Source organism: Pteronotus mesoamericanus, unplaced genomic scaffold, assembly GCF_021234165.1.
Source record: "Pteronotus mesoamericanus isolate MK-2021 breed Mesoamerican mustached bat unplaced genomic scaffold, CSHL_Meso_final contig_90, whole genome shotgun sequence".
Classification (NCBI taxonomy): domain Eukaryota; kingdom Metazoa; phylum Chordata; class Mammalia; order Chiroptera; family Mormoopidae; genus Pteronotus; species Pteronotus mesoamericanus.
In genome coordinates, this window is record NW_026555277.1 from 29,427,699 (window position 1) to 29,437,233 (window position 9,535).

Sequence of the window (9,535 nt, forward strand, 5' to 3'; positions counted from 1 at the left end):
TGGGGTAAGAGGAGGAAGGGAGCGGCGCCCTGCGTGAAGGCAGGAGGGAAGCCGCTGGCAGGTTGATAGTGCGGGGCGACAGCAGCGTGCCGAGCTCCGGCCGCGATTACAGGGTCCGAGAACCAGAGATTCCAAGGGGCCAGCCGAGGGACGGCGCCGAGCTCCGTCCAACTCCGGGAGAGTGCAGGCGGAGAGAGAGGAGCCCTGGGCCGGGAAGGGAGGGCAGCGCACGCTTCCAGGTATCCCCCGTCTCAATGTCTCCTCTCCGTCCACCCTGCGGGGTTCAGGAGCAGCCCCGGAAGCGACCTAGGAAGTCAGCTTAACCGCCTCTCTTTGCCTGTATAGCCCGCCTCATTCCTCTCATCACGCTGCATTGCACTTGGCTATGTATTTGCCTTGACTCCTCGCTGTTCACCTGCGGGCACAGTTTAATAGTCAGCCCTGTGGGCCCTGTTTCCTGCCAGCAGCTGAGATGGGATTCCGTTCCCAAGGTTACTCCTATTGAAGAGGTCACTTGTCATATCCTCTTTGGCGAGTCAATATTGTGCTTATGCCCGAAAGCCACACAGAACGGGAAATGTGACTGCTTACGCCGCACCTGGGCGCAGCTAGAGCTTGCCCAGCCTTGCCAGCAGGTGGCGCAACCGCTCTCCTTATCGTCCCACCCCGGCCTCAGACGGAAAACAAAGGCCAGAAGGATGGGAAAGGTGGGGTCGGCCACTCCTGGGACACGGGCGAGGGGAGAAGCCCCCTGCAAAGGAAGACCCCACGCCCAGGCCCTTTCCCTACAGAACTCTTCCCCACAGGCCCAGAGCAACAAAGAGAGAGAGAGAAGGAGGGAGTCGGAGGCTGGGCAGGCCCACTGGGGGGCCCATTCAAGCCTGCTACCAAGGCTCAGCTCCCAAGACACCCTGTTTCCTCATTGCGTCTGTCCCTGGGTGGTGCGCACCAGAAATCCCACCACTGAGGCCTGTTAGATATGACGCTTGTGAGTAGGGCTTTATTAGGAGCAACTAACTACGCAAGTCCAGGGCTCAGCCCACAAGGGCTTGTACTGTATTTTAAGCTATTATTTTAAATAAAGATTCAACTGAGCAAATTTTAAAGATGTCATTCCCTTTACTGAACTAATTCATGAATTGGGCAACATCCCATCTAGCAAGTAGAAGGGGACTGCAGAGAGCTACAGAAAGGGAAATATTTTAAAAGGCAGGACAAGGAAGTTATAAACAAACAAACAAATAATAATAAAGGATGATTTCAGGCAAGGTCACCTCCCTTTGGGGACAAAAAGGGCCTATCCGGAGGATTACCTCATCTTCCTCTGGGGATGGGAAGCCCCAAGTGTAGATGATCTCATTGGTGCCTAGCAGAAAATTCCAGACTGCCTGGTTAAAACTACAGTACATTCCTGGGAGAAGTTGTAACTCTAATCAGCTTAGGGTTTAAATCCTTGTTTGTTGTTGTGGGCTTAGCCCAAGTGGCTCCATTTTGGACTGTTGCTTCTTTTTAACAATACCTTGGGCAGGTGGTAGAGCGAAGGTTCAAAATCAGGGGGGCTTGGAGCCAAGTCTCAGTTTCTTCACCTCTAAGAAAGAGAGGTCAAGTTTAATTTTTCCTGGCAATGCAGCTTAGAGGGAATTAATTATACATGAAGGTGTCGGAGGAATGGAAGCTTCCCAATCAATGCTGGTTAAACTTCAAACACCTACCGAGGCCTCTGCTGGGGTAAACCCTTCCACAGGTCAAAAGTCGCAGCGGTTCTCTTCTGAGAGTGGCTTGGGTGTGACAGGAACTGGCAGGCAAGGAAAGGAAGAGAAGAGCCCTTGTTATCTCTTGTCCGGATTCTTCCAAATCCTCTTCATTGGTTTCTCTACCTTCAGCCTTGCCCTTCTCTCCTCATCTGCCACCCTTCCTCCTCATAGCAGCAGGTCTTCTTTAAATGGAAATTAATGCCCTTCCTACTTAACTGGCTTCTTAATACTCTCAGAATAAAGGCCAAACTCAGAAAAATGTCAGGCAGCATTCTTCACAACCTGATTTCTCCCTACACTTTTGTCTCATGAGACACGATGAAAGAAATGGGCTTACATCAGAACATTGGGAGGGTCCCGGGGCCCGAGGGAGTGGGCCCTGGGTGATGGTCCTGGACAGCTCTGGGGACAGACACGGGGACAGGGTGAGGAAGGAAGGAATCAGCATCATGCTGCTGTTGGCCTGCCTTTTCTCAAGGACAGAGATTGGGTCGTGTCCACTATTTTGTCCCCAGTGCCTGGGACACTGCCCACCACGGGCAGGTGCTCAGTCGGTATTCATCGAGGTGTGCAGGCAGGAATGAGTGAATGAACATCCTGACAGTGTCCCGAGGTGACAGATTGGCACCTCCTTCTCCCCCACGGCTGTGAGGCTAGCCCCTCTCCCTGCTGCCTGGGCTTGCCTGTGGGCTGGAGCGGGTGTTGCCACACGGCATGGAGGCCGTGGAGAAGAGAGGTGGTTCCACTGCGTGGCTGGGGACCCCTCTCGAGGGGGAGATCACGGTGGCATAGAGGGTGGGAATCCCAGAGTGCGTGATGCCCTGGCCTCTCCAAATGCTCCATCCTAAGCCGCACAGGAAGGTCACCCTGGATGCAGAGGGTCACCCTGCCTTTCCCCTGTGAACCCTGGCTCCTGGGCCATCAGTTCTCCAGGATGGCCTTCTCCCTGCCCAGATGGTGCTCCCTTTCCTCATCATCCGCAGCTGCAGCCTCTGCCTGGTCTTTCTTGGGACCCCATGTGCCACATCACTCACCTATACGCCTCTCCATACTGTGGTTTTCCCTTCAACTTTCTCCAAAGAGCACTGCTTCCCCAGCTGGCTGGTTCAGCCTCCTCGCGGACAGCAGCCCCTCGCACTGGGAGAGGCAGAGGCTCTTTGCTTGGGTAGCAGGGACGTTGGTTTTCCCACCACCCCCGCGGACACTGCCCCAGGTCGCCCTCATCTGAACCTCTCCCCTGGGAGACCCGATCAGCCCTGAACTGGCTCCCTGCCCTGGGCGTGTCCAGCTTCTCAGTGCTTTCCAGAAAGGAAACTGGATCTTGTTTAGCCTCCACAGCTGATCCCCTTTCCCAGGCTCCTCCATTTTGGCAAAGAACAGCCCCAGCCAGAAATGTGAGGAACATCACTGCCTCTTCCTCCTTCTCCCAGGGGCCGCACCATCCTCAGCGCATTCAGTCCATTGCAAGGCCATTGGTTCCACCTTCCAAATATCCTCACATGAGTTTGTTTCTCTCCTTCCCTGCACCCGGTCGGTTCACTACACCGTCACTTCTCAGTAGCCTCTAAGTGTGACGGCCTCTGCTAACCTCTTCCTCCCGAGCTCCTGCCGCTTTCCTCATTACACCGACTTCCCATCAGTCCGAAGGTCTTCTCGGCTCTTCCCGCCACAGGGCCTTTGCACCTGCTGCCTCCACACTCCCCTGCCTCTTTCCCCTGGTTTTCAGAAGCCCAGCTTCTTCTTCTTTAGGGCTCAGCCAGAAAGTCCCTTGTCTGGAGAGGCTTCCTTGGGCTACTCTCTCTAAAGAGGATTCCTTCTTTCATTCTCAATCCCAGAATCCTGTTTATTTCCCTCCCACTCCCCAAGATGAAGTCTTATTAATTTAATGAATGTATGTGTACATTACTTATCTCACCTGTCCGTTGTCTGTCTCCCACTGGAACGCGCCATGAGGACGAGATGCTTGTCTGCCTTGTTCAACAATTTATCTCGAGTGTCACACGGGCCTGCACAGAGCACGTGCTCAGCAGGTCTGTGTTAACTGAACAAAGTAAACAAATGGAAGATCCCTGTGTCCCTGCCCTGTTTTGAGCCTGTCAGTGCTTTCCCGTGTCCTCAGGGTGCATTCCAAACCCCACAGGACCCACCCCTGCCCCTTCACAGCCTCACATGAGCTCGCCTTTTCCGGCTTCTTCATCGGGCGTATGAGGGTCCAGTCAAGATGGAAAGGATCAAACTATGGGGGACTCGGGCCCGCAACGTCCCCCAATTTGCCGCGGATGGAAGAAAGAGTCGTTCCAGACACCGTTTGCCTGTCAAGGAAAGTGGAAGGCGATTCTCTCTCAAGGACCCCCGTGCTAAATGGCTTTTATTGAGAGGGTTCCGAGTCGGGGACAGGTCGCAGGAATGTATAGGTAATCTAATTACATCAGTAATTTAAGCTTACAGGTGATGTTTAAAGAAGATAATGGCAGCAACACACCAAATTGCTTGGGTGTGAGATAAGCAAACGTTATGGTGCCAGATGGGATTTGGGTCAGGGTCCAGGAATTTTGTAAATTTCCTTCCCAGCCTTGAGCTGGTTATCTGATAAAAGACTAACAGAGCTTGAGGGAGAAACAAAGCCTGCTGCAAGGAGTGTAATTTACTTCTAGGCCTGATTTCCCCCAGGGGCCCTCACAGTCATTATTGGGTCCTGCTTATCAACCACATGACCAGTGTTCTGGCCAAGTCTTATGGGTCCTCTCCTAGGCTCCAGCTTGTGTGGGACAGCAGTCCCCGATTCCACGCAAAGCGGCCCCTACCTCAGACCAGACTGAGTGCCTCAGTACAGACAAGAGCACAGGCCTGGGTGGGGGGAAAAAGCCACAGGTGACACAATGGCCTTCATGATCCTGTAACGGGGCACAGCCAGGGCCCCCCCAAAGGGTATTTTGTAATGGGGTCTGGAGATTGGGGTGTCCAAGAAAAATATATTCTCCCCACCCCAGGGCGGGCACCATGGGGGATGGGAGCCTTGAGCAGGGCCATTGAGAAGTCAGTTTGCATGTCAATAACAGGATAGCTTTGTTCCTCATTTGCAAAGAGGATTATTTTGCGTGTCACCAAAGCTAATCAGGAAGGTTTAAAAGCAGAGAGAGAGAGAGAGAGAGAGAGAGAGAGAGACAGACAGACAGACAGACAGACAGACAGACATAGGGTCCTGTAGGAAGGAGAGACAAAGGGACACAGACTCTGGGGAACAGTGTGAAGACCGCGGGGGAAGAAAGAGGGGAGAAAGGACTCTTGCCAGTGGGCCAGGAGAAGGTGCCACACACATGGTTATGGATTAAGAGCTATTGATTGCGGCGACACAGTGGATGGTGCTGAGACCCGCGAGAGGCCTGCTTGGCCAAGCCCCAGACTTCCGTTCTTTTTCTTCGGAAGGACGGTACCCCTGACTGGACAATTCTGCCATTCGGAGCCATAAGTCCAAGGGTGGCAGGCAAGGGACCCACAACCGAGGGGTCCCGGGGAAGGAGGGTGTTGTTTTGGTAATAGCATCTGGGCACCCCCCTCCTGCCACGGGTCCTAGGATTGTTCAGTAACAATCCTAGGCAGTGCTTTGTTCTGTGGGGTCTAATTTTTTAAAATTTATTTTTAATTACTATTGACATACACTATTATATTAGTTTCAGGTGTACAACACAGTGACTAAACTTTTATATACTTTACGCAGTAATCTCCACAAGGAGTCTGGTAACTATGGACACCATCTAGGGATTAAATTTTGGACCAAGAAATCAAGGGAGTAGCTCAGTATCAGAAGGGCCAGGTGGCAGGGAAGGACTATCCAGAGGTCTAACTCCCCCCGAATGCTGACCCAGACCTGGGTGGGGCACAGAATCCTCAAGAGAACAAGTCCTCAAAGTAAGCAGATCCGGCAGCCGGACAAGGCCCCTCGGTCCCCCATGCTGAGCTCAGAACTTGGCACATGGTATGTCCTCCGTGCAAAGTTGAGTGAAAGCTGTCTTGGGGACCAGAAAGCTTGTCCCACTCATGTCATGTCTAAGATGCAACCAAAAGCCCTGGCCGGGTTGCTCAGTTGGTTGTGGTGTCGTCCCATTCACCAAAAGGTTACAGGTTCAAGCCCCTCGTCAGGATGCATACAGGAGGCAACCCATCAATGTTTCTCTCTCATCTCTCTCTTTCTCTCTTCCCCTCTCCTTCTCTCTCTCTAAAATCAATAAAACATATCTTCAGTGAGGATGTTTTTTAAAAAGATGCAAACAAAAGCCCCCCAGGGGACATCCCCCATGAATGAGAAGCCTCTCTGAGTGACCAGGAGGGGTCTATCTACCCCACGCCCACTCCCCTCCCTGGAAAAGACCTGAGCCTTCAGCTTGCCCGGGAGTTTTGCTGGCCCAGCCTCTGCTCCCCACGCTGCTACACGCATCTGGAAGATGGAACTGATCTTTGCTGCTTCCTTGCTGAGTGGCTCTGTGCTGCATTCTCCACTCCGCCAAGCCCAGCACCAGGCAGCTGCCAGGACTGAAGAGGTGTTTCTGAGTCTCTGGGTCAGGCCCCCTCAGGAAGCTCTTCCCAGGTGCCAAGGGGTGTGCTGCTCTGGGTGCGGGCTTCTGGCTCAGCCTTGATCCTGGCATAAATTCAGACTCTGTCGTGGGAGTGGGGTGGGGGCAGGGAGTGGGGTTTCGAGAAGGAGCCGAAGGCATCTAGGCGCCTTTACACTGACCAGAGTCCTCCTGAGCAGCTTGAGTTTCTCCATGGCAAACTCAGAAGCCTATTTCTATCTCTGACCCACCCGCTGGGACCTGTGCAATGAGTCTGCTGAGAGGGCAGAGAAATTCTCCTCAGCGCCCCGCGCCGGGAGTCGGCCTGCGGTGGGCAGGCACCCTCCGTCTGCTGGGCCAGGGAGCAGGGGCACCGGGAGGTGAAGTAACTTGCTGGAGGTCACACTGCTAAAGGCCTTCGGGCCTGAGTCAAGTGTTTTTTCGTTTCTGGAAATGTTAAAGCTCAAAACTGACAGTGTAGAGAAGGGTCCTCTCCCAGAGAACAGAAGTCAAAATCTAGGCGAAGGCACCGCCAGGAATGCAGGGGGCCTGAAGCCCCTGCTGAGTAGGCAGCTGCCCCAGATGGGTCCGCCAGGCGGAGGCACCTTACGATGAAGGGGCGGCCCGATGAAGGGGCGGCCCGGCCAAGAATAGAGGATGGAAAGGAGTGGGCGCGGCCTCCCTGAAGCGCCTCATTAGGCTCCGGGGAGCGGGTAGAGGCTGCGCGCCATCCATCCCCGTGACAATGAGGGGGCCAGATGAGCCCCGTAGCCTGCCAACAACTCCCCGCGAATAAATCTCCACTTCCCAACTTCCTGCACATGTGCCTTTTAACTCTTTTATACTTTTGAAGTGGGTTTTGATCTTTAAGTCCTCAGAACAGTTTCAACACCTCCTCTGCAAATCCTGTCTCAGCATGGAATACAGGGATACGTGACATTTACTGTTCTGTGCTTGGCCTTTGGGGACCTTGGTGAAGAGAAAAAAGTTCTACTTTAATGCCAAGGTTCACTTTATTTTTTAATTGGTAATACATTTACATGATCAAAAAACTATCATAAGGTACAAAAGTGCACACAATGAAAGCTCTCTGTCATGCCCCGTCCAAGGGTCCCCTCGGCAGGGGTGCTGATGGTATCAGTTGCCTGGTTATTCTTTCAAAGAGAGACTTAAATCCAAGGGTCAGCCAACCGGCAGCTCAGATCACCCCAAGGCCAAGGCCAGCTCACAGCCTGTTTTTGTATAGTCTGAGAGCAAACAATGGGTTTTACATTTTAAAAGGTTATAAGAAAACAAAACAAAACAAAATATAGAAAAATATGAAACAGAGGTCATCTGTGGCTTGCAATGGCTGAGATATTTGCTATCTAGCCTTTACAGGGAATGTCTGGTCAAAGTTTAATCAAGAAATGGTGTGCTCTGTACATCTTGTCTTTTTTCACTCAATCTACCCTGAAGGTCTCTTTCAATCAGTATGTAAGAGCCTCTTCATTCCTTTCTAGGGTACGTAGAATCCCATTGTCCGGATGGGCTATAATTTAGCCAGTTTCTAGTGGACGGTTAGGTTGTTATCACCTTTTGCTATTTGCAGGCTGCTATATCAATACCACAGGCTGTATGGCTTATAACAATAGAAATTTACTGCTCACAGTTCCGGAGGCTCAAAGTCCAAGTTCCAGATGCAGGCAGATTCGGTGTCTGGTGAGGGCCTGCTCCCTGGTTCATAGACAACTGTCTTTTTCCTGTGACCTCAGCTTGACTCTCTGGGGTCTCTTATAAGGACACTGATCCCATTTATGGGGGCTCCTCCCTCATGACCTGAGCACCTCCCAAAGGCCCCGTCTCCTCATACCGTCACACTGGGACTTAGGTTTAGACATTTGAATTCTGGGGGCGGTGTAACATCTATATATAGCAGGGCCCATCCCCTCCCCTCCCCTCCCCTCCCCTCCCCTTTCCTTTCCTTCCTTCTTCCCTCCCTTATTTCCTTCATACCCTTCAGTCCTTCCCCTCCTCTTCTCTTCTTCCTCCTTCCTTTTTTCCCTCTTGGCTATATTGCTGGCATCTCAAAAACTGTTGAGTGAGTGTGTGAGTGTGTGAGTGTGTGAGTGTGTGAGTGAATGGACTTGCCAACAATTCTCTCCAAATAAATCTCTGTTTTCCAAATTCCTGAACACAGTCCTCTTAATTCTTTTATACTTTTGAAGTGGATTTTGATCTTTAAGCCCTCAGAACATTTTCAACACCTCCTTTGCAAATCCTTTCTCTGCATGGGCTACTGGAGGAGGGATCAGCCTGGGGCCAGGAGCCCCAGGGAGAACCAAGTCTCGGGCACCATGGAGCCCCGTCTCCCTTGTTTTCTCGCCCTCCCAGCCAGCACAGCGGCCCCAGGAATGGTACCCTCCCGTGGTGTTCAGAGGCCGCCCTGCAGCTCCCCCTGCAGGAGGTGGGGCTGCAAGAAGGAGGGTGATGAGGAGGTCAAGTCAGCGAGGGTGGTGACCTGCGCTTCCTTCAGGCATCCTCCAGGTCCCTGTGCCCTTGAACTTTGTGCAGGTGACGGGGCCCTGCATTCCATCCACACCAAGAACTCCGGCACCATGGATAACCTACCCCAGGGCTGCCAGGGCCCGGCAGCCCCCACTGCACAAACCTCAGGTCCTCACGACATACTTTCCTGGCCCGACCCAGCGCACATCTCTCTTCCAATCCTCCCAAGGCCTCTGGCTTTCCAAGTGCTACACTAATGGCTGGGTGTAGGGGGCAGCTGCTCAAGAAGACCAGCCCCTGGTGGCCTAGTCCTCTCATCCGCTGAGCCCGAGGCTGCAGAGAGGGTCTCATGTTGGGAGGAGGGGGTTATCCCAGGGCCTCTCCCCCAATCTTTCTATTTTCTGGACAGTGCGGGACTGGCTGTACCCAGTCCCCTCTCCCTCAGGACCCCACTTTGCAGCATCGTCAAGCAGATGTCCTTCGAGGTTGGTCCCTTGGGAGCTGTAAGGAGAGGTTCTCTTCTCTGCAGCGGTGGGGTTCCAACTGCTAGGTCAGCTCACAGGGTCAGTGGCCTTGAGACAGACCCTGTGCAGGTGGACAGCCCACTGGACTCAAGCCCTGAACCCCTGAACCTGTCTGACTTTTCCTTTTCCTCATCGCCCGCATCTGGGGCACAGCAAGTTCACTTGGGACCATGATCACAATATAGTTCCAACTTGCCCGTTTCCTCCAATTTCACCACTA